At 42.0% G+C, this 22,886-nt stretch overlaps 1 long non-coding RNA gene across 1 annotated transcript in view; it reads left to right on the top strand.

The window, feature by feature from the left end:
* The first annotated feature begins 248 nt into the window (after window positions 1–248).
* The window catches only part of LOC105475267 (uncharacterized), a 40,468-nt gene continuing 17,830 nt past the window's right edge, over window positions 249–22,886 (top strand). Inside the window, exons 1-2 of the long non-coding RNA XR_011622032.1 lie at window positions 249–709; window positions 1,491–12,077. This is a non-coding gene — a long non-coding RNA (uncharacterized lncRNA). The remainder of the gene's footprint in view (window positions 710–1,490; window positions 12,078–22,886) is intronic.

Genomic DNA, 22,886 nt, shown 5'->3' on the forward strand with positions numbered 1-22,886 from the left:
CAAAATGCATCCTGTATGTTTCTGCAGCAGCCCATAGAGTGCAGCACCGCACTACTCGGTCCCTCCCAGGACGAAACTCTATGAGTTGTCAAATTAATTTCTTCTTTCTAAAGTGCATAACACAGTTCATTCTGGGCTTCTATCTGTTCAAGAATTTAGAACCAGAACTTTAGACAAAGGAATTTTAATTGCATGCTGATAAAATGTCAAAACTATTGCATAAAGTAACTGTGCTTTTTTTTTTTTTTTTTTTTTTTTGTACAATGCCTCAAGGATTATGAGAGAGATTTGCCCCTGTGAGTGAAATCCATTTTGTAACTCATCAGAAAATCTTTAACCTATGAGCTAATTCTTATAATCTCCTCTCTAAGCCATTAGACTGTGTCTTTCCACCTTCTGGATCGCACAGTTATACAATAAGCTAAAATGAGTGGTCTGCAAATTTGGTTAACCCATTGCTAACTTTAAGTGGTGATTTTTACCTCCCTGTGAAAATCTGAATGATGAATAAGAACTGTTGCTTGTTTGGAGAAGTTGCTTATTTCACAGGACACAGCTGTTATGCCTCATGTTAAACTGTGAAGAGCTGCATCAGAAGGTCACCTTCCAGATCCGTCCTTCCCACTTTAAAAAGAAAATACCCAGAGAAGACAACAAGGATGTGGCTTGACTTTCAAGGCCATCCAGTGAGATAAAAGAGCTTCTCCAGGTGATGGTGGGAGTTTTCAATCAATGCATACGTATTACCATTGGTACCCAGAATAGTTGGGGGGTGGGGGGACAACGCTGCTGGGTTTACAGAACAATTGCTAAGGCACCAGCAGGATACCAAGAAATACACAATCATCTTCCCAAAGACAAGTTTTTACTTCTATCACAGACACAATCTCTGAGGCAGCGATTACTGAGAAGTAAAATACAAAAACACTAAGGCATTTTTCACTATCTTTAGTATTTAAGAAAAAGGGTCCCCAAATATTTCCATTTGAGATGATAAAGTGCTCTTCAGTCACTTAGCTTACTCTTCAGTTCAGATGACTCATCATTTTGATTTCAAACAGAGTTCATATATGTCTGTTTTTAAAAACTAGTTCAAAAAGTCTAAAGTTAAAAAACTAAACCAAATACTCATTATTCTCATGTCAAATTACAGGACTCTTGGTGACTGGCTTTTTTTTCACATGTAGCCTGGAGCCCTTGAAAACCTCTAACTGCCCTGTTAGGTTCTCCAGGATACACAGAAGTTGCCTCATTATTTTAGTTAATAGTGATTGCAAATAAGCCCCCCAAGTCATTTAACTATGTGCTTTTTACTGCGTTGAAAGAACTCCAAGTTAGGTCCTCATGTAGGTAAAGGAGCTCCCTTCACATACGTGTGTTCCTAAACTTGTTAAAGATTATAGCAAAGCAATTTAAAGCTAAGGTAAGGGTAACTCTCAATACAAGATTAATTTGAAAATGCTTAAACAAGCTTTTTTATTGATGTCTAGCATACATACAGAAAAGTATAAAAATATTAAGAGTATAGTTCAATGAAGAAACACTATAAAGGAAATGGATCAAAGAAGACTTTACTGAAGGAGCTGTCAGCCTACAATGAAATGTTTTAGGGGGAAAAGGAGGCTGGTGAAGGGACTGCCATGAGACCAAAGTAAGAAACTTATCACATGTCCCCAGAGTTTGAAGAACACAGAGATTGTTACCCAATTCTCACCCAAAAGGGTATGAACCGAGGGACTGTATGGAGCTGCCAGAGGAAGAACTGAGAACTGTGGCTGAGCCAGCAGCATTCCTTCCAATGGTGGAAAGGGTGTTTGCTTTCCATGGACCAAACTGACATCACAGAGGGCCATCAGACCAGAACCATCTTCAGAGGACCCTGCTCAAGAGGACCCTGCTCAAGAGGATGAGCGAGACCCCAGGCGAGGACTCTGGAATAGGACCGGAGGGAAAGTCATAAGAAATCAGATACAAGGACAGTACCTGGGTCAGAAAATAGTGTAATGAGAAGATCCTTGGCGGGTGGTGGCAGGGGGAGGGCTATCCTCAGAAATGCCCCAGGAGAGAAAAGAAAGCCTGGCATTTGGACATCCCTATAACAAGTGCATTTCTTTTTTGTTTGTTTGTTTTTAGAGACAGGGTCTTGCTCAGTCACCCAGACTGGAGTGCAGTGGCACAATCATGGCTCACTGTAACCTCAAACTCCTGGGCTCAAGTGATCTCCCACCTCAGCCTCCAGAGTAGCTAGGTCTACAGGCATACACTACCATGCTTGGCTAATTTTTTTTTTCTTTTTCTTTTTTTTTTTTTTTTTTAGCGATGAGGTCTTTCTATGTTGCCCAGGCTGATCTCAAATTCCTGGTCCCAAGTGATCCTCCTACTGTGGCCTCCCAAAGTGCTGAGATTACAGGTGTGAGCCAGCATGCCCAGCCCACAAAGGGCATTTGATCTCTGAGAGACAACTGTAAACAGCATGAGCTAAATTAAAAGGCAGGAGCTTCTTGTCCTGCCATCCTCTTCCACAGTCAAATCATAGAGGAGGCAGAGGCAGGGAGTGAGGAAGGGAAAAGTTAGACCCCTATGTCCCTCTGCACTGCTGCTCTGGGCAACTGCAGGTCAGACCCGCAAAGGGTAGGGGTGGGGATATGAGGTGAAGTTTTCATCTGAACTAGACTTTTAATACCTGAAAAACAAGACTGTTCTAATAACTGAAAGAGACCAGAAACAGAGGGCATGTGCCCAAGATGTCCACAGGGCAATAAAAGAAAATCCAACACAGTCTGTTTGAGGGCAGCTCATTCCATAATGTTAGTTTGAACATCCACAGGCAATCATTGAAAAAAGCCTGTTGGCCATCACAAAGTTGATCTGCCACTTAACGAATGTTTGGATTCTTAGGCAGAATTTGGGGTGAGATGGAGAAGCTTTTAATTAGTCAAAAGATAAGTGCAGTGTGACATCAAGTTCTTCCTGCAACTTCAAAGCAGGAAAGGTTAAAATGACAGCTTGGACATCTTAACCATCCTAAGAGTAGCCAGAAGTATTTGTTAAGTGTAGTCTAGGTTCCTTCTAGGAGCTTCTTAAGTAGGAATCATCTGCTTCACAGGTTATCCCTTACCTACCTGGCCCTGTCTCACCACACCATATTTCACTCCAGGGGCCTCACTTTCAGAGGCATGTAGCCCAAGAGTAATATAAAAATTATAAACAGAAGGAGAATCAAAGCCTTGAGAAATGAGCCAGTGGAAGGAACCTGGGATGTTGAGGTCCATTTTGTGAGCTGTGCCCCTGTCTCAAGAAAGCAGTCATTGTGTGCCTTTAGGTGGCATGCCCAGGTACAGTGCGAATTTTGGCAAGTAGGTGTGTGTTTTGTCTTTGGGGCCTTTGTATGGAAATGACTCCTAGCTATCTTTTGGGAGACATTACCCTAAGCCTTAACAGGCTGTCATTCCAGCCTGGGAGCTCCCTCTCCTTTGAAATGTCCAGTGTCAACAAGTACGTGATTCCTCAGACATTAAATTAGAACTCAAAGGTGAGCTAAGAAGCAGGCAAGAAATAGAATTGCATGTCCTAGGGCCTTGTTCTCCTAGGTCTGCCTTTCAGGAAGAAAAATGTTCAGAATTGGCATATGGGAGTGAATGGGAGGGATTGTGGCTTCCAATGCATAGTAAGATTGGTCAGAGCCAGAGGAATGAATCTTGGTAAATCTAAACAGATGAAATAGAGTTTAACTTAATCATTTCAAGATTTTTTTTTTTTTTTAAGGTCCTGAATTCCCATATTTCAGTTGACATCACCAACTTGGAATTCTACAAAAATATGGGGGTTTCTGGTCCCAGGGCTTCTTGGCCTTTGCAGGGAGAATAGTCAACAGTACCAAAGCAAGGCCACTGGAGTCCCAGACAGAACCATTAGCTTTTTCTCATTAGCCATTCAGCCATCTTCAGGATGTCACAATTGAGACCTGTGGGGCACAATTATGAAATGTAGGAAAACAAGACTAAAATCTCTTTGGCAATGTTTTTGTGAAGTAATATCTTAAATCTCACATTCATCTAAGAACTTTGCCTCCCACTTCTTGTTCTTATTTTTCATAGCATCTGTAGCATTTCAAGAATAGGCATGAAAAATAAACTCCTTTTATGCCTTTTAGAAGAATCATCTCAAAGCCTGCTTGGTAGATATACAGCAGTGATTTAAAATGGAATATCCACCCTAACTAGTATTCTGTCTTTTGGTGCAGGGGTGATCCACCACCATTGTTAGAGGATTTTTGAGCTGATTTATTTTTCACCGGTAGTGGTGATATGTTTAGACTCATCCACTCAAGACTCCCATAATGAGCACATTTCTCAAGGCAGCCAGTTAAGCTTAGAAGTATAATCAAGCCCTGAAGAAGAGAAAATCCACATAAAGAAATAATAATTATTAATAATATTTATTGAATTATTGGTATGTGCCAGGACCTGTTCTAGTGGTTTATTTACATGCATAATTGCATTGAATCATCACAGTAGTTTAATGAGGTAGGAACTATATATCCCTCCTTGCTATGGATGAGGAACCAAAGGTACAGAGAGGTTACATGACTATTCCAAAGCCAAACAGCTTGTAAGTTTTGCCATCTGGAGGCTACCCAGCAGGGACCGTTATTTTTTATTTATTAGCACTGTGTTCCCAGTAAGAGTACTTTCTGGACACAATCAATTTGCTCAGATATGTGCAATTCTAAAATTTCCCCAAATGCCTACCCCTGCTGCCAAGCATTTAACCTTCTGAAAACAGTGCCACAGAGCCAGGTGGGTCTAAGTTAATGAAAATCTTCAGAGTGAGTTCAAGTTTTGCAGTTAATATTTCTGAATGTGCACTATCCTGTTGGACATCTTCAAGTAATAGCTAAAACTGTGTCTTAAGAGCAGGTCAGTTGTGTGATTTTCCTCTTTTAGACCACTGAAAAATTTAAATGTGTCAATTATGGGCTGATTACAGTTCACTGTTCAGTTTCCTCTAAGTATGATGTGCTTTCCTACTTTATTACACCCACTCTTCCTTCATTGCTGGCTTCATTATTGGCAACATTCACACCAAGTACTTTTCCATTCTCCTCCCCCTGCCCACCTGAGACTTCATTCCTTCCCTTGACACCTTCCTCTGCTCATTTCACCCAACATGGGCCAGGGTACAGGGTCCTAACACTGTTTAAATCAATTTGGATAAAAATTGTAGGTTTGCCTTTTTTTTTTTTTTTTTTTTTTTGAGACAGGGTCTTGCTCTGTCACCCAACCTGGAGTGCAGTGGCACGAACAAGGCTCCCTACAGCCTCGACCTCCTGGGTTCAAGCAATCCTCCCACCTGAGCCTCTGTAGTAGCTGGGACTATAAGTGTGCACCACCATGCCCAACTAATTTTTGTAATTGTTTGTAGAGACAGCTTCTCCCTACGTTTCCCAGGCTGGTCTTGAACTCCTTAGCTCAAGTGATCCACCTGCCTCAGCCTCCTGAAGTGCTGGGATTACAGGCATGAGCCACCATGCTTGACCTACAAGTTATAATTTTGAATCAAGCTTATAAAAATCAGATTTCTGAAACAAGATGGGCATAAAAAGCAGGCTGTTGGGGTCAGGTTGCTATACCTTGGGCAGGGTGGTCCAGGTCTGAGAGAAACAGAAGCTCCACAGGACTTAATATTTGTGGGGTTAGGGCCAGAGTAAAAATTATTCTTTATTCTTGTTTCAAGATATTTTATTAAAATTCAAATGAAAATACTAATTATAATGAATGATTATAAAAATGTTTATTGTGATAAAAACATAATGTGAGACTTACATCTTAACCATTTTGAAGTGTACTTATACAGTAGTGTTAACTGTATGCATCTTGTTGTCCAACAGCTCCCTGGAACTTCTTCATCTTGCAAAACCAAAACTCTATATCCATTGAACAACAACTACCCTTTCCCCCTCCTTCCAGCCCCCTGGCAACCACCATTCTACTTCCTATTTCTAACAGTCTGCCTACTTTAGATGCCTCATATCAGTGGAATCATGCAGTATTTGTCTTTTTGTGACTGGCTTATTTCATTTAGCATAAGGTTCTCAAGGTTCATCTATGTTGTAGCATGATTATCCAAATTTTAAATCAAACTTATGAAATCAACTTGATGTTTTAATTTAGTTTTTTGAAAATATTATGAAACCTCATTAAATATATTTATAAAAGTAAAGTTACTCACAATTTTTACAAGCCATGAAAGTGGGCCCTTCAGAGCCCCCTTCAAAGAGAAAAATGGCCATGAAATGTGCAGCTATCTACAGTCTTGAACTACAGAGACTTTAGGATTTACCTGAGTGTTCAAGCTGAGGCTACACTCTTCCCAAGGAGGTATTGGAGGCTGCAAGGCAGGGGTAAGAGAACCAAACCATTTCTGCTCAATACAGGACTCTTCTACTGGCAGTCTTTGTGCCTGAGCTCCCTGCGGGGTTGGCCAACACTTTTTCAGAGATGTATTGCAGTCTGAGGGTCCTCCTACCCCAATTCCCCTCCTTCCCTCTCTCCATTAACAAGTGTCAGACACTTGTGGTCTGAAGGCTTCTCATGCCCATTCCTCTTCCCTCCTCCTTTTATCTTTCATGAGCATTTCCCAGATAAATCTCTTACAGTTCTGACTCTGTCTTGCCATGTGCATTCTGGAAAACCCAAACTGGTACAATGTTCTAGCATTCTGTTTCCATTTAGTTGACAATGTGAAGAATTCATATTGCACTTTGCTCATGTTACAACAGGCCTACATATCTACAGATTTTTAAGTAATAGTATTCCTTGGCCACCATATACAATTTTTGTGAATAATGTGCTCTGGAACCACAGATTGGAACATGAGGAAAAGTAAGAACATGGACACTTGGCTCTACTGAAAAATATTTTATTGTGCAATAATGTATTGCATTTAGGTTATCTGAGAGGAAGCATTCAACATATTAATTGATTTTATCTTCTCTTTTCTAAGCATTTCTGCTATACAAATTCTCACATCAAAGGTTCTTAAAAGTACAATTCTATATTTATTTTGGTTTCATCATAAAAAGTCCACTACCAGCCAAGATGGTGTAACAGAAACCATATTTACCCTCTCACCTTAAACAACTAGAAAAAAATGGACAAAATAAATGAAACTATTTTCCATACTGGAGAACAGGCAGCAGGGCCTTGCTTTCTGAGAGAAAAAAAACGAAAACTAAAAAGGGAGGCCTACAGTTGCACCAGTTTACTCACTGGAGGCAGTTTCTAGGCTGCAGTACAAAAAGGGGAAACCCAAACAGACCCCAAAAGTCTTGCTGGGTTGCAAAGCAGGTATTGTCCAAGGCAAGTAGAATTTTTATGACAAATTACCAAAAAAGAGGGAGCTTCTGAAAGAGAACAAGCAAGCTCCAGAGATCTACAGAGGAGTGTGCTCAAGTATTTGGGTGAGTACTATTCTGTGTGTGTGAAAGGAAACTACCCAAGGCCAGCAAAGGAACCACTGGAAATGAGAAGGCCTAACGATTGCAAGAGCTCACACAGGGCTGAGAATGGTTTGTGTTGCACAGGCCTGAGTGGAAAAGTCCTGCATGACATGGGCATTGGATAGAGTCCTCAAAAGTATGCCACTTTAGTTGGAGGGCTAAATTATCCTAGACTGAATACAGCTATGGACCTGCCCTAACAAAGATTATAAGAAAGATTTGAAAGAATCCAACTGATTCCAAGTAACTGTGTGCCAGAAGAAAATGTAACACTATTTAAAGGAATACAGCAAAATCAGATCTTCAAAAATGTTCAATACCCAATCATAAATTATTAGCATGCAAAGAAGCAGGAAAATATTATCAATAACCAGAAGAAAAACTATCCATGAAGCAAAGAAAGAAAAAAGACTAAGAAATACACACAGCATCGGTGACTGTAAGCAATATTAGGGATTATAATGGGTGTAACTGCGGCTTATATTACACATGCTAGAAAAAGTGCGGGGATATTTGATGACATGATGATCAAATTTTTTTCTGAATTTGATGAAAACTATAAACTCACAGAATCTCCACAAACCCCAAGCAAAACATGCATTCAGAAAACAATGCCAAGACAAATTATGGAACATAATGTACAGAGAACAAAGATAAGAATGACAGCAAACTTCTAATCAGAAATCATGTAAGCTGGAAGAGGCTGGAACAGTATCTTCAGAGTACTGACAGAATAAACTTTCAAGCTAGAATCATTTACCCAAAGAGAATATCAGATAATCAAAAGCTGAGAGAATTCATTGCCAGTGAATTTATAAAGGAAATATTAAGTGAAACTTTACAGGCATAAAGAAAATAATATTTGTTGGTTTTATCAAAGCATATCTTCTATGAATTGATATAAACTCCTAGAGATTAAAGTCATACACACATATGTCTTACATTTTAGAAAGTATGTATAACACTTAGCCCAATTTTGCCAAATAAACAAAAAACTCAATTCTCACCTGTAAAATTTACTTTCTGTTCATTAGTTTAAAGAATTGGGAGAAGCAGAAATTAGTTTACTATTTAATTCACTGAAAGAGAGTTTACTACATGAAATACATTGAACCTATGAAAATAGTATGTAGATTTTATAGGCTGAGTATCTGCAAGTAGCTCATAAAGCCTGACCTGATATTAAGCATTTTCTAGGATATTATCACCAAATTTCTAAACTCACAGGGTCTCACTTTGTTGACAATCTGATATTAGCTGCTATGTAAAAACAAAATAATTACAACCAAGACCATCTGCCAAATGATATTTCCAAAATATAAAACTCCAATACCATTGTTGTAGGAAGTCTTTATAATAACCCCTAATGATCCTTGCTGCCTGATATTCATGCCCTTCTGTAATACCTCCTTTGAGTGTGGGCTGGACTTAATGGCTCACTTCTAATGAATAGAATATGGCAGAGGCCAGGTACAGTGGCTCAAGCCTGTAATCCCAGCACTTTGGGAGGCCGAGGCAGGTAGATTACCTGAGGTCAGGAGTTTGAGACCAGCCTGGCCAACATGGTGAAACCCCGTCTCTACTAAAAATGCAAAAATTAGCCAGGCGTGGTGGCATGTGCCTGTAATCATGGCTACTCAGAGGCTGAAGCAGGAGAATCGCTTGAAATCCGGAGGCAGAGGCTGCAGTGAACCGAGATCATGCCACTGCACTCCAGCCTGGGTGACAGAGCAAGACTCTGTCTCAAAAAAATAAAAAATAAAAACAAATAAGTCAATCAATCAATAAAAAGAATATGGCAGAAATTATAATGTCACTTTTGAGATTAAGTCATAGAAAAGACTGGCTTCTATTTGACTCCTCTCCCCTCCTTCTCCTCTCTCTCTTTTTCTCTCTCTGTGTCTTTTCCTCTCTTATCACTGGGTGTATGGAAAGTCAGCTGCCATGTCATGGGGCAGCCCTATGGAAAAACCCAACTGGCAAGAAATTGAGGGCTGCAAACAACCACATGAGTGATCTTCAGAGCAGACCCCATGTCACTACCAGTTGAGCTCTTAGATAAGACTACGGCCCCAGTTGATAGCTTGATTGTAACCTTGAGAGAGACCTTGAGCCAGAGGCACTCAACTGAGCTGTGCTTGGATTCCTGATTCATAGGAATTATTTTAAGCCTCTAAGGGTTAGGGTAATTTATTACACAGCAATACATAACTAATATAGCTATTATTCAGTAGTTTAAATACTTATTCATGAAGCAATATTGATGACCCTTTCCACATAATATAGGGGAAAATAATTCTACTTGCTACTTTGTGCACTATGTATTTTTATGGATCAGCCAACAGACCAACATGTGACAAGCTATTACATGGAGATTGAAAATCTGGCACCATGAATTATTCAACCATTGTCTCCAATGAACGGTCTGACACAGAGGTTAGATTTACCAGGAACCAAAGTAACACCTGCACTATCCAATTCTTGTTACCATTTTGTAATCTTGGAGAATTATTAGGTTGTTTGAAAAGTGTTCCAGAGTATCATCTTTAATTGTGGATGCCAGGTTCAAGTTAAACAACTTTCTGCCCACACAAGTGGTAGAATTACATGATGACTTACTAATGCTCCCACTGAACAGAGCTGTACACAACCCTTTGACTATCTGGCTAAGATAGCTCTTTGAGGACTAATAACCTAGGGCTCCCTGGGACCTAATAATTATATCAGACTAATATATATATATAAAAAAAACTCTAAATAAAATCTATGCTGAAGCCATGAGACAAAGAAGATGGTGATGAAAATAACATTGGTAGACAGTTTAAAGTTTATATTATTATACTATTTGTCATTCATAGTTTCGTTTCTCACCACAAATCTTGTGTGCTAGACATGATTACTATTATAAGCCCCTTTCACCATGCTACACACTGCCTTGCACATAGGACAGAGTTTGATAACTCTAGAACAATTTGCCTCAGAGTGGTTGCTAACCTCCTAAACTGTGAAATGCCTGCATAAAAAGTAAATCGTTCCATCATAAGGAGAAAAACCCTACTATCCTACTGCCTTCCCAACCTACCCTAGGCTGGAATTTGAGATTGTTTCTATTCAACATTGCTTAAGAAATTTTTTTTAGTTGCTTTACTCTGGCTTAATGAGCCACATTCTCTGAGCCAATGGCTACCTTTCCTACCAACACCATAAACAAAATTGATCATATTTGTTAAGGGAAAAGGCAGTCCAATGATATGGTAATGAGTGCCGACTGTGGAATGTTCATCTCCTGCAGAAATTCACGGCCCCATTCACCACAGCATCATATGCCTCCTAGAGAAAGAAGCGGTAGGTAGTTTATTCCTGTCTGGAAATTGATGTGTAGCCAGGGGTAGCATGTGCACATTCACATCTGCCTAAAGCAGGATGTAAAATGTGCCCATGAATCAAACATACTCTAGTATTTTTAAATCACAGAGAGTCCGGACTAGCTGCAAGAGGCAGACTTTTATAGCTAGGCTGCACTTTGCTGAAATACTAGCCTTGATCTGTTGCTGCTCCATTCCTGGGACTAGATGGTCTTTATGGGTCCTTTTGGCTCTGATGTTGTAAGATTTGTGGATTAGCTAAGTTGGCTTAAAGAATCCTCCTGAACTGTGTTAGCCATGTATTGGATCTTTGATATCATCTGATATTTTTCACTCACTTTGGGTTAGGAAAGATAGTGTACATGGAAGAATATTACAGATTGACTATGACCAGCAAGGAGTCATCAAAATTAGTTGGGAGAAAAAAAGAAAATGTTTGTATGAGTAAGAAAACAGATTACAAAATAATGTGTTTGGGCAAAGACCACTAGTGGTGTCCCAGCTTCCATTCTCTCCTATTTCCTTTATATTAGAACTCCTGCTTTTGAGCTGGGTACACAACCATCTGAAACAAAACTGTATCTCAGTAGCTCACCAGCTGATATGGTTATATGTCTAAGTTCTGGCCAATGGAAAGTAAGCTAAAGTATTATGTGCAACATCTGGGGAGTGTCCTCCTGGCCAGAATTCAGACAAGATGCCTGGAGCACAAATAGCCATCCTGAACCATGAGGTCATATGTTGAGGATGGCAGAGCAATAAGATAGAGGAGCCTCTATCCCTGCCACCATGAAGTGTCATGACAGCCAGAACTGCCTCCAAACTTCATTTACCTGACAGAAAAATAAACTGCTCTTTTGTTTAAATCACTACTATTTTGGATTTTCTGTCACTCATAGAGGAATTAACCTTGCTAACAAACCAGAGATATGTGTATCCCATTTTAATAAATTATGTAGGTGTGTATGCTACATGTGTGTACATGTGTGCATGTGTGAGTATGTGTGTGTGTGTTGACTCTCACTCAGCATCCATTCTCCCCTTTTAATATCATTCTAATTTCCTCGTAGGGAAATTGCCTGTCTCCCACTGTGTGATGTCATTGTGGGATGGTCAATACACTTGCCTATCTTCTCTCCAGGTAATTCAAGAGGGTCTCTGGAGGTCCCTTTCATCAGGTCATTCTTCTCACTGCCCTGTTTCAGTGGGAGGTAAGTTAGAATTTCTTAGACCTTGGTCCTTAATCCTCTCCATTTCTCAGTTGTGCTCCCTCACAAAAGATTTATTATCCACACTAGCTTCTATGACATCTATAAACAGATGATTCTCAGAATGCCTTCCCAGCCAGCCTGAGCTTCTCCTCTGAATTCTGTACCCATATGTTCATTAGTACCCTGGCAGAAATGGGTGATACATTCAGACTGAAACAACTAGAGTAAGTGGATGGGAAACAGGGACATGATAAAAGGTCATGCAGTATTCTGGAACAAGCAAGAGCACATCCAGAACCTGGAGAGAAAGAGAGGTGGAGAAGTCACCTGACAAGGGCTATGGCCTATGATTCAGAGATGCAGCCAGCCCACAGCAACACTGCAGGGAGGAAGTCAGAGAGATAAACATCCCCCGCATTCCCTTTCCTTCTCTGATCTGCTGGCATCCCCCATTGAACCAACCCAGTACGAAGCTAGAGGCAAAGGGAGTTCGTTGATGCAGGTCAGCCTCCAAGGGCCCAGAGCAGGGTGGAGGAGGGTGGAGAGTAGGTCTGGAGAGGCAGACAGAGAACGTGCAGCACAACCCACCTATCCACTTGCCTACTAAAGATTTTGTGATGTCTCAAGGCACCTCAAATTCATTGTGCCCCACATCAAACCATTCATCTAACCCCTCCCTGGATTTAGCCAGCCTAGTCCTCTGTCATTGTTCCCAGTCTTAGGAAATGGCACCATTACCAATTTAAGCAAGCCAGAAACTGGAAATTATTCCTGACCCCTCTCTTTCTCCAGCCACTGTCAGTCTATAGCCAAGTTCAGCTAATTTTGTGTAACCTACCTCCAGCAAAACAAAACCGAACCCACTCTCACCAGGTACTTTGATCCTTAAGAAAAGCAGGGCAAGCAAGGCAAAAAGCTGGGGCAGGCTCACTGAGTGGTGCCTCCTATCTTCTGCAGCTGCCATATCCTTGTTTCTTAGTAAGCCCTATTCCTCAGCTTCTCTTCAATCCCAAGACCACACAACATAGCCTTCCTGTAAAGCCTCTTTTTGCTTAATATAGTTAGAGTTAGTTTCTACTGCTTGAACAAGAGCCTTAATGAGTAAAGTAAAAGATTTAATTAGGAACCTAACTGAAAAAGTATTTTGCTCCTCAAATGTGTCATCCCTCTTCAGAACCTACAGGACATCTGAAACCATTCTCTATTTTTAAAATAACTTTTCCGAAAAGAAGTAATTAAAGATAATTCTGTTAATTAAAAATGGTAAAGTACCGCTATGTATAATACAATCATTGCCATGTGCCCATATGTTAAGAATAGGCATCCCTCTGAGGGGGAATTAGAGGTGATTTGTACTTTCCTCTTTGGGTCTCTGATCCCCATGTTTTCAACTGTGGATAACTGGGTTTTACAAAGTAAGTAAACATTATCTTAAAAGGTAAAGTGTAGTGTATCGATGCTGGAATAATAGTAAGGAAGTTTTGATACTGCATACTAAGGTAAATAGCAAGAGAGCAGCTATTATGGAATTGCTTTTAAGAACAAAACAGGCCGGGCGCAGTGGCTCAAGCCTGTAATCCCAGCACTTTGGGAGGCCAAGATGGGCGGATCACGAGGTCAGGAGATCGAGACCATCCTGGCTAACACGGTGAAACTCCGTCTCTACTAAAAAAATACAAAAAACTAGCCGGGCGAGGTGGCAGGTGCCTGTAGTCCCAGCTACTCGGGAGGCTGAGGCAGGAGAATGGCGTAAACCCGGGAGGCGGAGCTTGCAGTGAGCTGAGATCCGGTCACTGCACTCCAGCCTGGGTGACGGAGCGAGACTCGTCTCAAAAAAACAAACAAACAAACAAAAAAACCCCCAAAGATTTGGCTTTTGCATGGGTGTTCCCACTACACACACATACACACACACACACACAGGGTAGCTGAAGTCATCATTCAATAGACATTTAATCATTTATTGAATGTCTATTTATGTCTAGGCACCTTGCACATCTTGGAGATACAAATGAGTGAAGCATGGCATTCATTCTTTTTTTTTTTTTTTTTTTTAAGAGGGAGTCTTGCTCTGTCACCAGGCTGGAGTGCAGTGGCGCGATCTTGGCTCACTGCAACCTCCAACTCCCTGGTTCAAGTGATTCTCTTGCCTCAGCCTCCCAAGTAGCTGGGATTACAGGCATGCACCACCATGCCTAGCTAATTTTTGTATTTTTAGTAGAGATGGGGTTTCACCATGTTAGCCAGGATGGCCTCCGTCTCCTGACCTCGAAATCTGCCTACCTCAGCCTCCCAAAGTGCTGGGATTACAGGTGTGAGCCACCATGCCCAGCCGGCATTCATTCTTGAAATGCTTAGAGTCTCGTGTAGGGTTTATCCAAAGCGTGGCCTGTGGACCATCTACATCAGAGTCACCTGTGTTGACGGTTAAATGAAGATACCTAGGTTATTCCCCAGGGCTAGGAAAGAGAACACAATGCAGATGACGAACTTAATTTTTAATAATATAAGGAATTAAACTGGGAAAAAGACAAGGAACTGGGATTCCAGTCAGTGTAAGACAAAAGCATTCAATAATATAATCCTAGAGCTTCCCAACTTACTAGTTTGTAAATGATGTGTCATAATGACAATATTATAGACTTATACCATTATAAGAATATACATGCTAGAGTTAAAAGCTGAATGCTGGCAGTGTCCATAGCTTAAAGGAATAATTAACATATTTATTAATTACCCTCCAGCTAATCCTTCAAACAGGTTCATTATTTGATCAACAGATTGTACCTCCATTGTAAGTAATCTATGGACAATAATAAGTGAAGCTGAATTTTTTTGGTTATATCTGAATTAGGAATGACTTACATTTCATACTAGGGAGCCACATTCAACTGACTCTATATTAATACTGCCTTTTGGTCATAAAACATCTAGAAAACTTACATTTAAGCTTTTTTAAAAAAAGTTGCAATGGAAATGTTAACAAATTGATTATTTTAAAATTATAACTCCCTGTGCTGCTTTTACCCTGCTTTAATTGTACATAACTCATTCATCCATGCATCTATTTATTTATTTATTTATTCAGTCAGTCATTCATTCATTCAAACATTCACATACAGAGCATGGCAGATAGGTATGAGAAACTATGGAGGTTCAAAGGTAATTAAGCTCGTCTCACAAAAAGTTTACAGATAAGACATGTGAAAGAACAGATGTGATAGATAGCATGTCATAAATTAAATTAAAATTTAAACATGCAAAATACTAAGGGAGCCTGGAGGTGAGAGAGATGGCTGTCATTTGGGTTCACCAAGGCTGCCTTGTCACTAACAGCTCAGATAATGAGGGATGAGACAGGCTCGGCAGCAACTTGGATATGGGAGTGAGAGAATCAGGGATGCTTGGAATCTGGGTAGAGAATAGGTATAACGGGAAGATGGAAGTTAAGAAGAGGAACAGATTTTGAGAGAGGAAAGATGAATTCCATAAGGACTATGTATTCGTCCGTTTTCACACTATAAAGAACTGCCCAAGACTGGGTAATTTACAGATAAAAGAGGTTTAATTGACTCACAGTTCTGCATGGTTGGTGAAGCCTCAGGAAACTTAGAATCATGGCAGAAAGGGAAGCAGGCATATCTTACAAGACAGCAGGCAAGAGAAAAGCGAGCATGTGAGAGCGCAGGAAAAATCGCCATTTATAAAACCATCCAATCTTGTGAAATTCACTCACTGTTATGAAAACAGCATGGGGGAAACCGCCCTCATAATCCAGTCATTTCCCTCCCTCAACAGAGGGGATTACAGGTCCCTTCCTTGACACATGGGGATTACAATTTGAAATGCGATTTGGGTAGGGGAACAGAACCAAACCATATCAGGCTGAATCTGATACACTACTACAGTGTTTATGGAAAAGTGACAGCAAGCACAGAAATTAGGAAAACTAGTCCTGGGCTCTGGAGAGATCACAGGATTCAAGGTCCTAAGGTGATGTACAAGTCATACTCAAAGCTCTACTGCTAACTGGAAATGTGGCTTCAGTTGCATCATTTAGCCTCTTTGGTTCTCAGTTTTCCCTTCTACAAGGTGAAGATGCAGTGCTGAACCCAAGTCTCCCACAGTGTGGTCTGCAATATGATTTTAGGTGGTCCACATGGAAACTTTAAAAAATGTTTTACCACTTGTATTTACGTTGATGTGTTTTAGAAAAAAAAGATTGCCGAGGCCTGTCATAGTGGCTCACATCTATAATCCCAGCACTTTGGGGGGCTGAGATGAGAGGATCACTTGAGGCCAGGGGTTTGAGATCAGCCTGGGCAACATAGCAAGACCCCACCTCTGCTAAAAATTTAAAAATTAGCTGGGTGTGGTGGCTTATGTCTGTAGTTCCACCTACTTGGAAGGCTGAGGCAGGAAGATTGCTTGAGCCCAGGAAGTCAAGGCTGCAGTGAGCCATGATTGTGCCACAGCACTCCAGCCTGGGCAATAGAGCAAGACTCTCTCTCTCAAAAAAATGATTGTCCAACAAACTCTTCATTTTGCTGACACTATTTCTTTGGCTAAGTGAAGTGGGAAAGCATACTGATTTTTTAAAATAGTAAATAAATAATACATGCAGTAAACTGATAGGGTGGAAATGGTGAAGGTCATTTGCCAATGATAGGGTTGAGAAACCAAAGTTTAGGTTGTCAAGAGGGTACTTCATACTCAATAGTCCTAAGATCCTAGGTTTTATGGCATTGTCACAGGTAGAACAGGAATAGATAAGACCATCAAAGGGCCAGGCACAGTGGCTCACTCCTGTAATCCCAGCACTTTGGGAGGCCTAAGTGGGCGAATCACCTGAGGTCAAAAGTTCGAAACCAGTTTGGCCAACATGGCGAAACCCCCTGTCTACTAAAAATACAAAAATTAGCTGGGCGTGCAGGCGCACACCTGTAATCCCAGCTACTCAGGAGGCTGAGGCAGGAGAATTGCTTGAACCCAGGAGGCAGAGGTTGCAGTGAGCCGAGATCGGGCCACTGTGCTCCAACCTAGGTAACAGGGCAAGACTCCATCTCAAAAAACAAAAAACAAAAAACAAAAAACAAGACCATCAAAGGAAGATCATATGAGAAAGGAAAGGGGCTTAGGGCAGAGCACTGAACATTTTACATTAAGAAAGAAAGAAGGGAAGCAGGCAGGGGACCAACCAGTCCTGTCAGCAGTGTTGGATGGAGCTGGGGGTAATGTGAGCAGAGAAGGAGGAGGCAAAATGGAGGGTCAAGGAGCTGCCACGTTGGCTCTTTGCTCTCAGAGGTGGGATGCTAGAAGCTTGTCCCATGTAGAGGGAGCTGAAGATGGGGGAGATGGACCAACAGTTTCTCATTCTTCCTGAGGACTTCCACATGCCAAGCAGACATTCTCTGATCTTAGGATTCAGTAATCGGAGGGAAACGGATGGAAATTGCATTATGCCATTCTTGCATTGCTATAAAGAAATAGCCGAGGCTGGATAATTTCTAAGAAAAGAGGGTAAATTGGCTCACAGTTCTGCAGGCTGTACAGGAAGCATAGCGCCAGCATCTCACAATCATGGCAGAAGATGAAGAGGGAGCAGGAGCAAGAGAGAGGTGAGGAGATGCCACACACTTTTAAACAACCAGATCTCACGAGAACTCACTCACTATTGCAAGAACAGCACGAAGGGGATGGCATTAAAGCATTCACGAGAAATCCATCCTCATGATCTAATCACCCTCCCACCAGCTGCCACCTCCAACATTGGGGATTATATTTCGCCATGAGATTTGGACAGGGACAAGTATCCAAACTATATCAGGGACATAACTGCACACGACAGAACAACAAACGAAATCGGTCACTGTATCTGCACCTAGTCTTTCAGGTATGGGTAATGCGTTCCAGCTGATATTTCACTGGTGCCTGCAAAGTTCCAGATGCTGTTCAGGATACTGAGGATTTAGAAATAGTTTAAATGCAGTTACTACCCCAAGGAGCCTACAGCAAGGGGAGGAAAGCAAACAGGTTTATAAATAAATTATAATTCAGTGTGATGGGTCTAACTATAAAAGCATGTGTAAGGAACAGGAGTAATAAAGAGGAGAAAGTGAGGAACTCTGCTTGGATGAGAATAGAAGGATGGGTGGTCAGGAAGAACGCCCAGCCAGATGTACATGACCCCAAGTCATAAAGGAAATCTTACATTTTATATCACACACTCTGTTTAAGATTTATTCATTCAAACAATATTTAATATTCAAACAATATTTATTCATTCAAACAAGATTTATTCATTCAAGCAATATTTACCGAATGCCTATTATGTGCCAGCCACTATTCTAAAGCAGCCAACAAAACTGACAAAAATCCCTGCTCTTATGGAGCTTATAAGTTAGTGAGGGGAGACAGATAACAGGTAAATAGCTACACAGTATGTGAGGGTGGTACAGGACGGAGGAGCTGGGCACGGTGGCTCACACATGTGACCCCAGTATTTTGGAAGGCCAAAGTGGGCGTATTACTTGGGGCCAGGAATTTGTGACCAGCCTGGGCAACATGGTGACACCTCGTCTATACAAAAATAAAAATAAAAGATAACCAGGCATGATGGCACGTGTCTGTGGACCCAGCTACTTGGGAGGTTGAGAGGAGGATCACCTGAGCCCAGAAAGTTGAAGCTGCAGTGAGCTGTGATTGTGCCACCGCTCTCCAGCCTTGGCGACAGAGACAGACCCTGTCTTAGAAAAAAAAAAATTGCAATGAAGGAAAATAAGATTGGAAGAGAGAATCAGGAAGGCCTGAGGGAGAGTGATTGTTATTTTTAAAAAGATATTCAGGGGAAGCCTCACTAAAACAGAATATTTGAGCAAATCCCTGAAGGAGATGAGGAAGAAAGCCATGTGGACGTGGAATAGTGTTCCAGGACGAGGGAACAGCAAATGCAAAGGTTCTGAGGTAGAAGCATGGCTGCTGGTGCTGAGACAGCGCGTGCCTGGTGGTTCCAAGGTAGACGCTTGCCCGGTGTTTCTGAGGCGGACGCGTACCCGGTGGTTCTGAGGCAGCCGCGTGCCCCGTATTTCTGAGGCGGACGCGTGCCCGGTATTTCTCAGGCGAACGCGTGCGCGGTGGTTCTGAGGCAGCCGCGTGCCCCGTATTTCTGAGGCGGACGCGTGCGCGGTGGTTCTCAGGCGGACGCGTGCCCGGTGGCTCTGAGGCAGCCGCGTGCCCGGTGTTTCTGAGGCGGACGCCTGCCCGGTGTTTCTGAGGCGGGCGCCTCCCGGTGTTTCTCAGGCGGACGCGTGCCCGGTGTTTCTGAGGCGGACGCGTGCCCGGTGTTTCTCAGGTGGACGCGTGCCCGGTGTTTCTCAGGCGGACGCGTGCCCGGTGGCTCTGAGGCAGCCGCATGCCCGGTGTTTCTCAGGCGGACGCCTGCCCGGTGTTTCTCAGGCGGACGCGTGCCCGGTGTTTCTGAGGGGAACGCGTACCCGGTGTTTCTGAGGCGGACGCGTGCCCTGTGGCTCTGAGGCAGCCGCGTGCCTGGTATATTGGGAGAACAGCACAGAACAAAGTGAGTGGGAGCATCGAGAGCAACAGGAAATGAATTAGAAAGTTAAATCAGCTAAGTTAAATAAGTAATAAGTTAGGTAAGTTAGATAACCGGTTAGAACCAGTTCCAATTGAAGATAGTAAGAATGAGAAGCCTCTGAAATATTATTGGAGTGAATATATCCAGTGGGAGTGGGCTCTTTGAATCTGGAGTTTATTAAGCAGATATCTCTTGAGCATGTGCTAGACATTGAAATAAGTGCTAAGGACATAGAGGTGACCCCAGACACAGTTATTCTTGTCTTCAGGGATCTCAAAATCAGACAAGTAAGCAAATACTGACAATACATACATAACTGCAATGATAAGGGTAGGTATGGTGTGCTAGGGAGGGTGTCAAAGGGGCACCTAACACAGTTATCCAGAGTAGGGGGGATCAGGGAAGTTTTCCTACAGAAGTGACCTCTAAGCCAAGACTTGAAGTAGAAGCAGTTTGCTCCACAAAGGAGAAAATAGTCTGATTTCTTGACAAGTGTGAGAACCACTGTGCTCTCAAGCCATCTACATAGACCTAGGATAAGAAACAAGCCGGTCATTTACATGGGGTTGCTGCTTTTCAAGGCACTGTCCACGTATTATTTTATGAGGCCTTCACGACGATCCTGAGAAGTAAGCAGTGCAGGGTTATTATCATCATTTTACATGTGAGAGAGTTGAGGTCCAGAGAGATGAAATGACTCCCCAAGGCCAAAGACCGGTACCTGCTGGAACCAGGGCCTGAATGTGGTTGATACATATGCAGCACTTACTATGTGACTGGCAATATATTAAGCACTTTACAAGCAGTAATCTATTTACTTAGGACAAAAATCGTATGCCATCCCCATTTTACAGATGAGGAGACTGAGGCACAGAGAAGTTAAACCTTGCCCAAGGCCACAAAGCTAGTAGGTGTTGAAGCCAGAATTCAAACTCAGTCATCTGGCGTGAGAGTACTCGATCATACCCCTCCATACCATATTGCCCATAGTTAGACGAATTTCAGTCATTACTGAGACAAAGAGAGGTACACGTGTATAGGTGTGTATACGTGTGTGTATGTATATATGGGGTGGAGTGAGGTGGGACAGGTGTTCTTTCCTGGTAGTGCTGAATTACACCATTATCGCTATCATCTTATCTATATTGGGATGGCCATATGGGCTTTATAAATGAAATATGTGTTCATTTTGTATAATCTTGTTTAACTAGGAGAAACTTCTCTTATGAAAGGAAGGGAGGGATGGCTTGGTTTCTATGACCTGGGAATTGTCTTGAGGTTCCTCTAGTTTTGTTGCCTCCTCCACTCATAAGCTTTCCAGATCCTGCAGGGTGTGTACAGAGAAGAGTCACATACCAGATGTCACAACGCAGGGATCTGACTGCTTCAGAAATACACTGGCAGTGAGACATCCCAATGAGGGCTGTTCCCTTTAAACCCGTTTCTCGAGGTGGGCTCTGAGGCTGCCATTCCTCAAAACATTTATGTAACTCATCCACTCAGAGTTGGACCCTGTGACATGTAGAGAATGTTCATCCTTACAACAAGGAACTGGGAATGTCTAAGGGACATTCATAGCCAAGTCTATTAATAAGGTTTTCATTCTTACCAACTTAATTGAAGTCTAATTTCTATACCATAAAATTTGCCCATTGTACATGTACAAATCAATGACTCTTATGAATGTATAGAGTTGTACAGCCATCATTGAAATCCAGTCTCAGGATGTTTCCATCACTGCATAAAGCTCCCTGGAGTCCATTTACAGTTAATCCGCACTCCCATCCTCCGGCTTTAGGCAACCACTGATCCTATTCCATCTTTATAAATTTACCTTTTCTAGATATTTCGTATGAATGGGATCATACAATATGTGGCTTCTTCCACTTTGCGTTATGTTTTCTTTTTTTTTTTTTTTTTTTTTTTTTTGAGACGGAGTCTCACGCTGTTGCCCAGGCTGGAGTGCAGTGGCGCGATCTCGGCTCACTGCAAGCTCCGCCTCCTGGGTTCACGCCATTCTCCTGCCTCAGCCTCCTGAGTAGCTAGGACTACAGGCGCCCGCCACCGCGCCCGGCTAATTTTTTGTATTTTTAGTAGAGACGGGGTTTCACTGTGGTCTCGATCTCCTGACCTTGTGATCCGCCCGCCTCGGCCTCCCAAAGTGCTGGGATTACAGGCTTGAGCCACCGCGCCCGGCCTGCGTTATGTTTTCAAGGTGTTATAGTATATATCAGTACTTTGTTTTATTTTATTGTTGAATAGTATTTCATAAGGTATGTATATTTTGTTTACCCATTCGCCTGTTGATGGGCATTTAGGTTGTTCCTAGTTTTTGGCTATTATGAATAATGCTGCTATAAACATTCACATGCATGTCTCTATGTGGACGTGTTTTCATTTCTGTAGAATATGAATTTTATTTTATTTTTTATTTTTATTTTTTTTTGAGACTGAGTTTCACTCTTGTTGCCCAGGCTAGAGTGCAATGGTGCGATCTCGGCTCACTGCAACCTCTGCCTCCTGGGTTCGAGCGATTCTCCTGCCTCAGCCTCCCGAATAGCTGGGATTACAGGCATGTGCCACCATACCCAGCTAATTTTGTATTTTTAGTAGAGACGGGGTTTCACTGTGTTGGTCAATCTGGTCTTGAACTCCTGATCTCAGGTGATCCACCTGCCTCGGCCTCCCAAAGTGCTGGGATTACAGGCATGAGCCACTGTGCCTGACCAGAATAAGGATGTTTAAGTGTGCAATTCAGTGGCTTTTAGTATGGTCATAGAGTCATACAAACATCATTATTATCTAACTCTAGAATATTTTCATCATCCCCAAAAGAAACCCCATACCCATTAGCAACCACTCCTTTTTTTCTCTTCCTTCCATCCCCTGGTAACCATGAGTCTACTTTCTGTTTTAATGGATTTACCTTTTCTTGACATCTCATATAAAAGGAGTCATGCCATGTGTGGCCTTTTGTGACTGAATTCTTTCACTTAGCGTAATGTTTTTGAGATTCATCCATGTTGTAGCATGTGTCAGATTTTTTTTTTTTTGGTCGCCCAGGCTGGAGTGCCGTGGCATGATCTCAGTTCACTGCAATCTCTGCCTCCCAGGTTCAAGTGATTCTCGTGCCTCAGCCTCCCAAGTAGCTGAGATTACAGGTGCAAACCACCACCATGCCTGGCTAATTTTTGTATTTTTAGTAGAGACAGGGT

Source organism: Macaca nemestrina, chromosome 4, assembly GCF_043159975.1.
Source record: "Macaca nemestrina isolate mMacNem1 chromosome 4, mMacNem.hap1, whole genome shotgun sequence".
Lineage (NCBI taxonomy): Eukaryota > Metazoa > Chordata > Mammalia > Primates > Cercopithecidae > Macaca > Macaca nemestrina.